Source organism: Pogona vitticeps, chromosome 1 (genome assembly GCF_051106095.1).
Source record: "Pogona vitticeps strain Pit_001003342236 chromosome 1, PviZW2.1, whole genome shotgun sequence".
NCBI lineage: Eukaryota > Metazoa > Chordata > Lepidosauria > Squamata > Agamidae > Pogona > Pogona vitticeps.
In genome coordinates this window covers 48801806-48817904 of record NC_135783.1, presented here as the reverse complement: position 1 = coordinate 48817904, position 16099 = coordinate 48801806, and the positions used below count along the sequence as shown (strand labels likewise).

The window sequence follows — 16099 nt, the reverse complement described above, 5'->3', positions numbered from 1 at the left end:
CCTCTCCTTTGTATCACTTATCCAAAGGATTACTGTGGGTATCAGATTTCAGTGCCTTCTGCAGTTTGTCAATTTAATAAACCATGATTTGGATATATGATACTCAAATATTGTGACAAGTAACATGCCCTTCAGATAAAGTCTATGCAACCTGCCCATTTCCCTGTTCCACTCTGAGGTTCAATAACTCTGGAGAAAATGGGGGTTTGTCCTCCTGCAGTTCTGATTACCCCTGTTTCACTGCCTCCTAGGAAATTTTCCTCCCTTCTAACAGTGGTCTGCCTCTTCTCACTTCTCCCCATTCTGCATCCGTGGGGCCTAGGACATTCCTTCAGAAGAAACAGAAGAAAATGATACAGCTAAGAGTCAGAACACTGCTTTTCAGCATGCCCAGCTAGTTAAAAATCCCATTCATAAGCCAGGAAAGGCTTATAAAAGCAATCACTTATATGGTGCTGTATAAATTGAAACATATTTATTATTATGGACAGACAGTAATCAAACCTCTGTCCATTACACCAGTTACATTTAATGGATCTACAACATCAGCAATAGCACTCATATCAGAACAGATTCAAGCAATTTTATCAGCAAAGAGTTCTGCAAATTGGTCAAAACAGGCTACTGAGTGCTCTACATTATGTTCTCTATGGCCAAAGCACAAGAGGCTTTTAACACCCAACAAAATTAAACTGACGTATTGGTGCCACAGGAAATACCGTATTTTACTGTGTATACGACCCCCCCTCAATGTAACGCTCCCCTAATTTTGACCCTTGATGGAGGCGGAGGAGCAGTTAATGGGCAACTGCTCCTCTGTCTCCTGCTGCTGCTGTCTCCACTGCCCGCCTGATTACCTCCTCCAGTGTGACTGCTCACCTCCAGCTCACGTCACTGCCTTGTCCCTTGCCCTAAGGAGATTGTGGGAAGAGGTGCTCTGACAGCGGCACCAGGAAGAGGCGCCTGAGGGCATGCGAGTGCTTGTTTGCCTCCGCCTCTGCCTCCTCCTGCCTCCACCACCAGAGGAGACAAGGCAGCAATGTGATCCAGGTGGTGACTGGGTGAGCGGGAAAGGCAGCAGCAAGAGGCACCCAAGCGCGTGTGAATGCTCCTTCGCCTCCACCTCCTGCTGCTGCTGCCTCGGGGACACCAGAGGGGACAAGCCGTGAGCTCTGGAAGAGGCAATTGGGCAGCGGCGGTGGCAGCAAGAGTGCGCACGCGACTGCTTCCTTCCGTGTATAAAATGACACTCAATTTGTCCTCTAATTATTTTTAGGAAAAAGTGTTGTTTTATACACGAAAAAAATGGTAATTTCTTTTCAGCTACTACTCTCCTGGCATAGGCCTTCAGGTGGGCTCTGACCATATTCAATCAGACGTATACCAAGCTTTCTGCCAAAACTACTCAAAGCACCATAATCTTTTCAACACAGCCAGCTTTCTATAGAACCAAGAGACTAGTTTGGTTCTACTTATTGGGAGGTGTAGCATTCAGCCCTGCCCTCACCTGTCCGTCACAGCTGGGCAGTGGAACATCAGCCAATGAGGGGACGGAAGGAGATGCAGAAGGGGGAGGAGCTGGAATATATAAAGGGGTGTATGATGAGGAAGAGAGATTAGAGAGAGATTTTGTGAGAGATAGTGATGAGAGTGTCTAAGGGCTTGTGAGCCAAACAGTCAGTGAGGGAAGAGTCTGTGTGTGTCAGTGAGTGAGAGACCTTGATTAACATCCTGTGATTTACTTACTTTATTTTGTTAAACCAATAAACAAGTTTAAGTTTTAAAGAAACACATGATTCAGTGACTTACTGGTATTGAAACAGCAATACCTGGTGGCAGCAATTGAAGAAGAGTGAGCACTCCTGGCGGCCTGAGTTGGTACAGGCTTCAGCGTGCTCGCTACAGGAGGTAATCTCAGAAGTGATTGCATCCACTGCCAAACTATTTCTTTTTCCAGAAATGTTTAGTCATTAAGTCGTATCTGATTCTTCATGACCCCATGGAGCAGAGCACGGCAGGTCCTCCTATCTTCCACTGCCTCCCGGAGTTGGGTCAAATTCACGTTTTGTTGAAGTCTATGTTGAAATCAACGTAGACTTCAACAAAAATAATCTCCTCAGGTGACAGACAGATCCACAAGAGTTATCAGGAACTGACCCAGAGTCATTAGCTTCCTAGGGCAGGCCATCTTAAACTGCCCTCTCTGGCCTGTAGACCCCAACTCCCAGTGACTCTAAACCAAAATTTCCAGCAACCAAACTAGGCCAGAAGTCAGAACTGGAAGGGAAACTAATTAATTTCAGCAAAAAATAGCTGGAGTTGAGATAGCTCAACACTCTTCTGCGTCTTCTCCAGAACTTCTTATGCAACAATAGTTACTTCAATCACCAGGTACAGTACCATATTACTACAGAACAAGGGTCTCCTTGTCAAGGAAACAATAACCACCTTGATAAGCATAGACAGACCTTATCTTGTTTCTTTAATTAGCCACAAAGGACAAAGTTCAAGAGCAGCAGCAGAGAAAGGAATGTCCCTTAAATGGATGACGCTAACAAGCCTGTATGGTCACATATCAGCATCCCCATGACTGACAAAAGGGGTAACGAAATAGGGAGCAAGGAAGCTGCGTTATACTTGATCCATCTCACTCAGTATTGTCAGTGCTGATTGGCCGGGCTTTCCTGATCAGAAAGTCAACGCAAACATTGTGTATAGTAAATCTAAATTCTCTCTCTAGCTAGTGGAATACAGGCTAGTAAAACAACGGCTATGAATGCAAAGGCATCCTTTATGCCGTTGAAATAAGAAACTGTTCCAAGAAATCCATTTAGGATACAACAGACTTGTAAATAGATGCCTCTGTAGTTCACTTCTATGTGTGCATTTCTGCTGAAAGTCAACATGAAGAAACTGTCATAACAGGCCTTCCATTGCAGAGGAAAGAAAACAAAGAAAAAGAAAGTAGGGGTGATCTATGTAGGAACTGACGTTAACAGCAACAAACTGCAAGTAGTCACTAACAGAAAACTAAAACAGATCAAAATAACAAGTCCTAACTAGCTATCTATGGCTATCCAATGATTTATTTAAATACATTTCTGAAATTATTCTCACAATACTGAACAATGCAAACCAGTAGTCTGACTTAGCATAGACTGCTTCCTGTTAGAACTGAAGCCTTTCACACTTTACTTCTTCTATCCAGACTTTACTCAAAATTTCACACACCTTTCCAGCTGAAGTGACCTGCCTCAGTCACAGAACTTGCCAGTTCATCCATTTTGATAGATGCATTGTTAGAATCAGTGGCATGTCCCATGGATACAACCTGGCACACACTGCTTCTATTATATTCCATTTCATCCTGGTCCACGTCTGAAAAGGATACAGGAAGATCAGTGTGAGTAAACACACAAACACCACCACCTCCACCACCACCAAAACACACACACACTACCAACAACAAAAAACACTGCCATATAACCTAGAGCAGGAAAAGGAAGAAATAATGGTCCAGTTTAGCAGGGCAATAAATGTGTATATCTTCTAACTCCACAATTCCAATCAAGTTCTTTGGCTACTCTGATGCCTTTTGGTTTGGTAGAATTTTTTGTCCCACAAGGGTTAGTGACTGGCTTGCTGATTGAATTCCAAAAGCATAGGTCCTAAGCATTCTGTCTTGTTGTCAGTGACTACGTCAGCATGTGAAGATAAGCTGAACCTGCTCCACATTGATATATTTTCCCTATATTTATATAAATGAAGATATTATTGAAAGGGAGAAAAAAATGGAGAACTAGAAGCATATAAATATTTTGGTCCTGCCATCAGTAAAATGGAGGAAAGGTCCATTCCCCTCTGGACCAGCATGCCCTCAAAATGTTTTCTGGACAGTTGGAGGATTCTACAGAGCATATTATGGAGGCTGGTGACAGTGGTGAGCTATCACAGAGTGGAAGGAAGGGGAGAATTCCGAACAAGTGAGAAGACATCTGCTCGTTGTCTAGTGTTCCACCTTAGTGCCCTTTTATATGCTTAATAGTTAAGTGTCTTAGCCTAGAGTACACTACACAGCCTTATAATGTCAATGTATCTGGCAGCACTGCAGGCCAACATAGAATGGGAATTGTATCACATCTGTTGGTGTCTGAATTTTAACTGATAATTGCTTTATTAGGGAACACATGAATTCATTAGCTCAAATACATGCAGTGAAGCATATGGGAGTATATCCTCAGAAGTTGGTAGATAACGGTAATAATTTCTATACTATATATGATATATTGTTATAGCACATGATATAGTATATTTTTATATAGTAATGAGAATCCTATTGGTAAACTATGCTGGCATAATTAGAATGGCATAAATTGCCGTGCATTGATACTGATTAATGAGCCGAGTATTGTTTATCTCATAGTGCGCCAAGTCACATGACTTCCTCATATGATATACAAATGGTGGCTTTTTAACTTGCAGCAACAAGTACTATAATTTACATCACTATACTTAAGCTTGACATAAATCATAGGATTCCGGCCTCTTGTCTTTTCCAAGGACTGTTTAAATGATCATAGTCAGGATGGTGAATATCCAAAGACAGACCACAAAGCAGGCCCCCTTTCATCTTGTGTTGGGAATTAATTCAGATGCAAGCCCTGTGTTTATCCAATATACTATGTAACTACTCCAATTCCAAGAGACAATTGTAGCTTTGTGACTGTGTCTTCCTTTGGGCATCTCAATAATATGAGACTAGGGATTCTGTTTATGTGCCATTCCTTACATCAGTGGTTATCAACCTTGGGTTCCGATGGTTTTGGACTAAAGTTCCCAGAAGCCTTCACCACTAGCTGTGCTGTCCAGGATTTCTGGGAATTGTAGTCCAAGGTTGGGAACCACTGCCCTAGATCATTCTATCAGGGAAAAATGAAGAGCTAAATGTTCCTGCCATCCTGAAGGAGTGCAAATGCATAATGCATAGTACTGAACCTACATCTGCAAGAAAAAGCCATGAAACAAGACACCTGATACCAAAAATCGAGGGGAAAATGGCACCAGCATATATAATAAAAATGATGTGTATAATACATATCACATTTTTTTCAATACCAAAATGCCAAGCAGGAAGTTGCCTGAAAGTGTCGTATCAGGACAACTATGATGAGTGACTGCATCCAAATCAATCCATGTCCCACTGTTGCATTTATGTTCATTGTGATGGTGAATCTGTCCTTCAAAACTGGACATCTTGAATTATATAAACACAAGTTGTTTGAACCCTTCAGATCAAAAGGGATTGGGTGATTTTAATCTTGTATAGTCTATCTTTATATATATAATATGAAAGAGAACACTGCCACTGCAAGGAGTACCTGGAAAGGGATGTGACTGTGTTTCCCATCCAGGCCTTAGTGAGGAATACCCTGTCCCCATAGAACATTTGGAACACTTGGCTCTAGAATAGGGTATCTCCTCATTATCAAATGGATTACCACTGAAGTGTGCTCATTCAGGTATGGAATGTTGATGCCAATAATGATCTTGTAACAAATCCTGGAAGTTGCAGAGAAACCTGGCATCTTAAGAGACACAGACACACTATAGAAAAGAACCACGCAAATTATTAGGTTTATTAAAGCAAAATTTAGCATCACACATTAAGATATTAAATAAAAATGACAAAAGTAGCAAGCAGAAACATAAGCTAACAGTTCATTAAGTCTGGTGAGAACTATACAGATTATATACAGTATGTCTCTGACTGAACATATTAACACAGTGTAATTGATAGCAAGCAGAAATAGAAGTGCATATATGCAGCTAACTCTGGAGAAAAAAATACAGAGAAGGAAAAAGAGAGATACAGTTCCAAGGTTTCAGGGTGAAGAATAAAATGCAATAATTGGGTTCAACCTAACATTTGCTCAGATTTTGAAATATCTCATGATCTGGAACTGACCCAAAAGCTGCTGGGAGGGGAGCTGGGTTAACCATTGGCTGAGAATGCACATTTTCTTTAACATTTAGTTTGACCCTCTGCTGCTGAACACAAAATGGTCCTGGACAACATGCTGTTTGAAAGTGGCCTTGCTTCATTTTCTATCCAGCTCCCATCTTCCTTAATTTGTCATACTTCTCTCATCAAATTGGCTTACTCTTCCCACCAGCACATGCTTTCATCCTCTGTCATATACATGGCTCTTCTGTACACTTCCACATGCATGCTCTCTCTTTGCCCCACCACACACTTTCTCTCCCTTCCAGTGCACCTATGCTCTCCCACACTACTGCATTCTTTTTCTCCAGTGCAACATTCTCTTGTGTTCACTCCCAGTCTGCCACGAATCTACTCTTTCTCCCTGTCCATGCCGACAGATTTTGTTTTTTTCACTCACCCCAGCCTGTGCATTCTTTATCAATCCAAACCCTGTACTCTCCCCTACTCCACTGCTATGCTTACTCAAAATGCATGAATCTGGCCAGCACAACTTCTCAAAGATCATTTTTATGATGGGACATACAAACTTTCTGCTGAGGTTGGTGAAATCTGTTGAGAATTTGTTAATGTTTTCTGGACATAAGCAGCGTTAGGAGATATCAGGTTGCAAAGACACTATAACACAGGTAATAAAATTCAACATAGCCTATTTACAAATATACAGAGAGCATAGACATTCAGACATTCAGTTGGCAGCATGACATGTCATGATACAATACGTAGCATAGAAATAAATGATCTGATTTACAGCAGATAAGATGTCCCCTTTACACATGTCCTTTTACACATCCTTGGGACCAATCACAAAATACATTACTTCATCTTACAGTTACATAAGATTAAATCATTTTTTCCAGCTATACAATATCAAGTTTTCAACCTTGGTACATACAGTACCTGAATCCACTTAGTACATGACTCAGATTATTTAAGTCATTTACTTTCACTATACATTATATTTAATAAATATTTAGATTAAAAATATCAACACCCCTCTTTAAATTAATTGTTGTATAGACCAATTTTATTACATAAACCTGTTTCTGCATGGTCAATGGCTTTGTGAAAATATCAGCAATACTATTTTCACTTGAACAATAATGTAAATTTATCAGTTTTTTATCCACAGCACTCTTCACATTACACAACTTTATACAAATGTACTTGCTTCTACTTTTCATTCGACTATCAGTTGCTAACTGAATACACATTGTGCTGTCACTGTGCACTGTGACAGGTAAATCAACTTTAATGTTCACATCTTTAAGCAACTGAACAAACCATGTGATTTCTCCACATAAATCACTTAATGATGCATATTCTGCTTCAGCTATGCTAGTGCCAACTATTGTTTTTTTCTGTGTATAAAATGACACTTTTTCCTAAAATCATTAGAGGAATAATTGAGGCTTGTTTTATACATGGAAGGAGGCAGAGGAGGAAGCAAAGGAGCAGCCACACAAAGCCAGATCTCGCGGCTGCCCATAGACTGCTGCCTCCACCGCCTGATCACCTCCTCCAGTGTGACTTGCCGTGGTTCACCTCCAGCTCACGTTGCCATCTTCTCCCCTGCCTGAAGGGATCCCACGAGTGGCGCAGCAGCGAGAGGCAGCCGAGTGCGTCTGCTCCTTTGCCTCTTGTCTCCGCCTCCTGCTGCTACCGCCTCCGCTGCTGGATTGCCTCCTCCAGGGCCACTCGTGAGCTCAGCAGCACCAGCAGGAGGCAGAGATGGAGGCAAAGCCTCACCGCTGCCCATTGACTGCTGCCGCCACTGCCAAATCGCCGCCTCCAGCGCCACTCGTGGGCTCCTTTTGGGCAGGGGACAAGGTGGCAACGTGAGCTGGAGATGAGACCCAGCAAGTCGCACTGGAGGAGGTAACCTGGCGGCGGAGATGGAGGACCAGCCACACTGGGCCGCCCCTCGCGGCAGCCCATTGACTGCTCCTCCGCCTCCGGCAAGGGAAAAATCATTTTATACATTGGGGAGTCGTATACACAGAAAAATACAATGCATTTTGTTTTCTAGCTTTCTAGCTTATCAAAGCCCCTCCTAGATTTATTACCATTGCTGAAATTGATTTCCTATCAATCTTACATGAACTCTAATCTGAATCAGCATAATATTCTACATTCAGATTGTTAGATACATTTAACTTTAGTTTACAATGTATGGTTCCATTTAAATATCTCAGCACTCTTTTTACACCATTCCAGTGCTTCTGCAAAGGTTTTGCAGCATTCTGACTTAAAATGTTTTATATCTTTTTTATTATTATCCATACATACAAAACAGCAAAGTAAAACAAAACAAAAACAACAAAAACAAAACATCCATCCTACATGTATAGGTGAGATTTAGCCAAAATCTAGGTAATCTAATATCATCAATGGGTTCTTGTAAGTATTGATTCGCCACAATCTTTTCTTCCTCTGATTTCCTGTCTCTTTCTTGGCCCGGATAGCTTCCAGCTTTCATTTTCAAAATGTCTCGGTTGGTCCCACAATGCCTCTGAAATATCTAGTTCTGCAATGTCCAATAGTTTCTTTAGTAGCTCCTCCATCGCTGGTATTTCTCAATTCTTCCATTTTTGGGCCCAGAGCAATCTAGCAGCTGTAAATATATACAGTAGACCAGGGCCCCCCAACCCCTGGTCTGTGGCCCAGTGCCGGTCCATGGCTTTGGCAGGACCGGGCCGCAGAGACAGATATCCCACCCCCTGCACGCAGCCCCTCCATACACACACACACACCTGCATGCATGGGTGCCCTTTGTGAGTACAGCCCGACCCATGAGTGTGCCCCCTCTTGCATGTGCGAGTGTGCGCCCTGTCCTCCAGAGCACACACACCCCATCTGCACAAGCACGTCCCGCCCCCTGCTCACGCATCCCCCCTGCACACAGATCCCACCTCCAACTGTTCCGTGGTTCGGAAAAAGGTTGGGGACCGTAGACTGTATTTTATTTTTTAAATCAATGATCTCTGGCATTATATTCAATAAAAATATTTCAGATTTAAAGTTCAGTTTTTGCTGAATGATTTCTTGTGACATTTCCCAAACCTGTAACCATTTTTTTTTTTTTTTGCCTTTTCCCATGACCACCATACATGATTATGTTCCCGGGATTTTCCTGTATTTCCAACAAACATTACTGATCCTTTCTGACATTTTTTGCAATCTTGCTGGAGTGAGATACCATCTGTAAAACATTTTAAGGACATTTTCTCTAAAATTAACTGGTTTAATCAATTTATAATTATCTTTCCACATTCTCGTCCAGTCATCTATATCAATGTTATAACCAAAATTTTGTGCCCATTTAACCGTCACCTCCTTCACCCTCTCATCTTCCAGGTCATACCCTAATAAATATGTATGCATTTTTTGATTATTTTCTCCTTTGTTTAAATCCACAGATCATCCACCTGAACTTTCCCCTCAAAAAACCTCATCTTTCTTTTTTTATATTCTACTTTCAACACTGACCACCAATTTCTTGATAGGCCCAATCCCTCTAAATCTTGTTTGTTTTTCAGAGTTTGATCTTTATTTAGTAAGTCTTTATACATGAATAAAGCTCCTTCCTGGCTTAGCACTGTTAATGTAAAGGCCTCTATTGGAGCTACCCATATTGGAATTTTCTTGTAGGTTTGCACTTGAAAATTTTCCATATTAAATATAAAGTTTTCCTCACTATATGTTCTGAGAAATGTGTCTGTTCTTAAATTTTCCATACCATACATATACACGCCAACCCATTTTTAGATCATGACCTTCCAATCTGTACAGTCTTTGATTTTCTAGTGTTATCCATTCTTTTATCCAAACCATAGCACAGACCTTGGAATATAATAGCCGGTTCGGCTTAAAATGTTTACTGCTGCTACAATATAAAATGAGCCACCAAATGTGCCTTACATTGCAGGGTATTATCTGGCAATGTCTTCAACTTATAAACCCATCTGCAACCCACTACATTTACATCTTCTGGCAACTTTACTGGTGAAAAAACGTTGTGATCCTGTAAAGACTTATACTCAGTTAACATTGCTTCTCTCCATTTTTCTTGTTGTGCATGAGGAAATTTTAACATCTGCTCATAACTCTCTGGTTCAGAAATTACCATGTATAGGTAAGCTGCTGTAAATCAGGTGGAACACCAAAATTAGACCTTTGTGAGCATCGTGGAACAAATTCCTCAGCTTTACTACATCTCTGATGTTCCCCTTCCACAGCTTCATTTCCTTTTTCCTCCTCAAAAATTTCCTGTTTCTAGACAATGGCAAAAGTATTCTCGAAGGCTTTCATGGCCGGGATCCGATGGGTGTTGTAGCATTTTCAGGCTGTTTGGCCGTGTTCTTAAGGTTTTTCTTCCCAACATTTCATCAGTCTCTGTGGCCGGCATCTTCAGAGGAGCTCCTTTAATACATGCTTTTAAAATGTGGGAGACTTGGTTTATTTTTTTTTAAAAAAAAAACTTTATTTATAGAATGCACTATGTAAGAGCAAACAATACAAACAGCATAATTCAGACAGCATAAAGCAAGCAGCATCTAGCAATTACAGTTAATGGAAAGAACAAAAGTACAAAATCATGTGTTTTGATTATCTTTGAACCTGCAACAACAAGAATCAAACACATTGGGATTCTGTTTGGATCACTTCCAAGTTCCAAAGAGTATAACTGGTGAAAAGACGTTCGAAGAGTTGTGCAGCCTTTGTTTGTATACAAAATACTGTAAAAGGATACCAAATATCCATACATTTGTCATTTTTTTCTATATCCTATACAAGTCTCAACTTCTATGTTAAGGTTTTTCAAAAGCCATGGAGGAAACTTTGTTCAGAGAAGTCTTCCAAGTTTTTCCAGTGTTTAGCCATTTTTATGCAGACTGCTGCAAACATCAGATTTATCAGTCGTTTGTATAACCAGGTTTCCTTGCCTCCCTGAAACACTGACAAATAGTAAGGACAGGTTACCTACCTGTAATTGTACTTCTTCGAGTGGACCTCTGTGATTCACACTATGGGTAATCCGCACATGTGCAGAACCTCGTCGAAACATTATAGCGCTTCTACGGTAGCAAAGGAAAATACATTAGCATAGACCCCTCTCCCTGGTATATGTACCATGGCACCAAGTCTCTCCCTTCAGTTAGGTCAACCGCCACATAAAGAAAAAAGCATGACAGTGCAGAGGCCAGGTTGGGACATGTGAATCAGAGGTCCACTCGAAGAAATACAATTACAGGTAGGTAACCTGTCGTTCTTCTTCGTGGCCTCTGTGAGTCACTATGGGTGACTAAAAAGGTACCGTACCCGGAGAAGGGTGTCACACCAAGGTAGATGATAACACAGCATACCCAAAAGCAGTATCAGATTACTGCCGAACGTCCAATGTGTAGTGATTGATAAACGTGGGTGGCTGTGACCATGTGGCAGAGGCGCAGATGTCTGGTATGGGGACACCCTGAAGGAACAGTGTAGATGCCGCCAACACCCTATAATGAGGATGGATACTCTGTGGTGCAGAAACTCAAGCAAGCTGATAAGCAAGCTGGATGGTAGACACAACCGAGTTAGATATTCTCTGCAAGTAACTTGAAGACTGTTGGCAGGAAGTTGGTAGCCGACAAAAAGTATAGCTGAGCATCTGAAGGATTAAGAGCGGGCTATGTAAAAGCCAAAGCCTGTCTTACATCCAAAGCATGGATGATCCTTTGTTGACGAGTAAAAGGTGACAGAAAATAGAAGAACCAAAAGTTGGGATAGGTGGAACTGGGAGACAACCTTGGGTAGAAAAGAAATATCTACAAAAAGTTTAACCTTATCTGGGTAAAACTGGAGATAAGGGTAGACAGGCATTAAGGCCACAAGTTCACTAGGACATCAAGCTGATGTGAGGGCCACAAGAAATATTGTTTTGAAGGTAAGTAACCTGAGGTCAGTTGACACCAAGGGCTCAAATGGGGCCCTTGTAAGTTGTTGAAGGACCAATGTCAGTGACCACTGAGATGGTGGAAGGTGAACATCTGTGGCACAGGTATGACAGTCCCTTGAGGAAACGTTTCAGAGTAGGGTGTCTGAAAAAGTTAGCTGCCTGAGAGGTTGGTGGTTGATAAGCCACAATTGCAGAAAAGTAGACCTTGAGGGACAAGAGAGAAAGATCCTTAGTTTTTAACTGCAAAAAAATAAAAAACATAAGACAGTTGTAAAAGAGGAGTTGGTTGAGGAAAAAAATGACATTGCAGTAAAAGCTTGACATTTTTTCCATTTATACATATAGGCTTTACTGAAGGTTTCTTTGCATGATGAATGACATACGTCAGGGAGGCCAAATCCTCCACACTGCGAGATGAAGAGCAGGGAGATCTGGGTGGAGAATTTGATTTTTGTTCTGTTTGAGCAGGTGAGGTAGATGGGGCAGGTGATAAATGTCGGATGACAGCTGGCGGAGAATTGGGAACTATGGCTGCTGCAGCTACCATGGAGCTATCAGGATAGCATTGGGCCTGTCCTGCTGAAGCCGGACTACAACTTTGTGGAGGAGCGGGAACAGTGGAAACAGGTAAATGAGTGATTTGGGCCAATGGCGAATGAATGCATCTCCGCAGGAGTTCTTGCCTACTCCTGTGTGGGAGCAGTAATGCTTGTATTTCAAGTTTACCCGGGAGGCAAAGAGGTCAACGGTGGGTGTATGCCATCGTTTGCACAGGGAGAGAAAAACAGATTGATCTAGCTCCCATTTGTGGCTTGAGATTCTTTTTGAATGAGGAAATCTGCCAGATTGTTGTCTTGACTGGCTATATGTATTGCTGTGAGACAAATGTGATGAGAGAGGCAACATTCCCGCAGGTCAACAACAAGGTATAAAAGACTTGTGTCCCCTTGTGTGAGAATATAATATATCATGGTGGCGTTGTCTGTGGCTATTGGAGCCATTTTTCTGATGAGACGGTTTTTGAAAGCTTTGCAAGCTTTTATTACTGCTAAGAGTTCTAGCTTGTTGATATGGAGCAGTTTCTCTCTTTGTGACCACCGGGCATAGATGTGCAGAGATCTGCAATGGGGACCCCAACTGGAAAGTAACCTGGATTTGTGGGTGGGGTTGTTGAAAGGGCTGTCCCATCATCAGGTTCTGAGCGGAGTGCCACCATGTAAGCTGGGAGGCGAGTTCTGGAGTGACTCGCTGCAACATGTGGTGAGTCTGTCAATGGGTTGAACAAGGTTAGGAACCATGCCTGGAGTTATCTTATTTTGACGTGAACATGCTGAACCACAGCAGTGATGGACACCACAGTGCTTGAAACACGTTGGACAGTTAAAGATACGAGCGCATGAGGAGTGAAGGAATTTAGTATGGAAATTAGATTGAGGCGTTTGTCTGTTGGAAGAAACATCCAAGCATGTTTGGAGTCTATAATTGCTCCCATATAATGAACCAGCCTTGTGGGTTTTAACTTGGATTTGTGTAGATTTACTGCAAGGTCGAGATCCTGGAGAAGAGACAAAGTGAAGTGTGTTGGAAAAAAGAGGCTGCAAGACACTGAGACAAATAGTATATATACTTTATTTAGTTCTCTTAGGGGAAGGGTAAATGGGGGTTCCTTAGAAAACAAACAAAGTGCCAAAACTGTATTACATAACATACCAAATCAGTAAACAAAGAAAGCGATGGCAGCTCAGGTAATGCCGACAAACAGGCAAACACACAGTCTCCACCTCGCTCCGTGACTCAGCACCATCAGAGGAAGGTGATAAAAGGGGGTAGAGGAGACAAGGCTTTATAAGCCTAATTAGTTACAAGGAACAGACGGGGTCCTTTAGATATTAACCCATAGTGGGAAGAATGTTACAGATTGGCATATCAACAAAGTGAATGTCTCGTTGTGCTTTGTGATGAGCGCATGCTACGCGCAGCCATTCATCGATGTATGGGAGATGGGAATGTTGTGAAGTGTGAGGTAAGCTGCCACAGGGGCCATGCATTTGGTGAATACTTGGGGAGCTGTTGTGAGTCTGAATGGAGGTTCTTTGAATCGGTAGGCCTGAGTTCGAGTTGGAAGCATAGGTAGGGCCCGTGAGAAGGATGAATGGAGACATGAAAAATAGGCATTTCAGGTCTGTAACTGAGAACCACTTTTCTGCGGAATAAGGGGAGGACAGATTCGAGGGTAACCATGCTGATCTTGGTGGAAATGATGTATTGATTCAGCTCCCGGAGGTCAAGGATGGGGCGAAGCCCTCTATCTTTTTGGGGGATGGTGAAATAGTGAGAGAAAAAACAGGAAGGGTGTGGGGTAGTTTGTAATCCAAATTAATAATAATAATAATAATAAAAAGAAAAAAAATAGTGAGAGAAAAAACCTATGACTGCGTGTCGTAGTGGTATTGGTTCTATGGCACCTTTGTGTAGTAATGACTGTATTTCTTCTTGTAGAGTTTGCAATGGAGGTGTGACGGTGGGGAAAGCTGGTGGAATTTGATGTGGTAACCGTTTCTTATGATGGAGAGCACCCAGGCATCTGTATTGATGTCTTTCAATGTAGACAAGTGCTTCTAAAGGGCAGGAGGAGAAGTGGGAGGTGGTATTGGAATCACAGCTGGTTGGATGTCAAACATGACACTCAGGCTTAAGGTCATTGCACGTAGTTGTGGTTTGTTGGCGAGGTTTGGCTCAGTAAGGTTGTTGTGTGTAGTAAAACACATAAGATGCTTCTCTTTGAGGTTCTTGTTAAAATTTTTGATAGGAGGTGTAAGAGCTGCGTCACTGATTGCGCTGAGGGCGTTCCTGGTATGCAGCGTAGACTCCTGAATCCCTGGAAGTTCTCCTCCTTTTCTGAACATTCTCTAGAATGTCATCAGTGTCAGAACTGAAGAGACCAATTCCATCGAATGCGAGATCTTTAATGCACACATGCGCGTCCTCGACTAGACTCGGGGTTCTAGGTCAAGAGAAACATCAAAGCGCTACAGAGGTAGCCATTGATTTAGGTGTGGTATCAACTGTGTGTCCAGGGGACAGCATCTGTTGTTTTGCCATTGAAAGACCCTCTTGTTGAAAAGTTTGTGCTAAGACCCTTTTATCTTCGGGGAGAGCATCAATAAAGGTAGACATATTGTCCAGAGAAAACATTGGCAGGTGCCCTTAGCTCCCTGATAGTTAGCAACTCTCATGGTGAAGGCGGCAGAAGTGTATAGCCATCTGCCCATGGAGTCAATGCGCCTGCTGTCTTTATTAGGTGGTATTAGTATCTGTCTGTGTCGAGAGCGAGATTGTGAAGCTTTGGCGAATCTGGAATTGGGAGCTGTTTTTTTCTGTAAAAAGATTGCACCCGGGTCATGTACACGATAAAAGATGTCTATGCGTTTTGATACCGAATGAGATTATGCTGGTTTGGTTGAAGAATGTCTATTTGTGCTCAGGAGAGAAGGGAGCATGGAGATATGGACCGGTTTGATAGTATCCTTAGAGATGGGATCATAAAGATGATCTGCTGCTCCACTAGCAGGTCTATGGATTTGTGGGTCAAGGGATTTGGCCAAAATAATCATTAGTTGAGCATAGGTTTGAAAATCCTCTGCTGATGACAGAGGGTCTGTGTCTGCCAGGTCAGAAACCGGTGATGTTAAAAGTCCTGATGCTGTTTGAGGCCTGGAACCATGATCAGATGGGTCGGCATCGTGCCTCGAGTCAATCGACTGTCAAACAATATTGATGTTGAGTGGTTGATCCTCAAAATATTGGTGTCAACACCAAGTTGTTGATGTCAGAGGGGCGTCGGTGGACAGGGGTCGATAGTGAGGGTCTTTGACTGCTGCCAACATGGAAGGTGTGTCCATGGACAGCATTTGATATAGAGTATCGTCAATACTAAAAGGGTCAGTATCGAGGTGTGTCAAATGGAGGTTGCTGTCGGTGTCAAGATAGCTGCCAAGGTGGTAAAGGCGTTGATGGACCACACTGTATCATGGTGGAATAGACAGACGCCGGTGACGCAGAGTGGGATGAGCACTCGCATTCCTCATAATGGAAAGGAAAATAGTAATTTGCCGGTGCTGCAACGTGCCCGGAGCCAAGGAGTATTGATTGGC

At 42.3% G+C, this 16099-nt stretch overlaps 1 protein-coding gene across 1 annotated transcript in view; it reads right to left on the bottom strand.

Moving 5' to 3' along the window:
• LOC110089040 (zinc finger protein 318) overlaps positions 1-16099 on the bottom strand; it is a 50893-nt gene that overhangs the window by 330 nt on the left and 34464 nt on the right. Inside the window, exons 8-9 of the transcript XR_013540440.1 lie at positions 3232-3378; positions 1508-1578 (exon numbers count right to left, since the gene is read on the bottom strand). The gene's annotated coding sequence lies outside the window, so the exon portion shown is untranslated. The remainder of the gene's footprint in view (positions 1-1507; positions 1579-3231; positions 3379-16099) is intronic.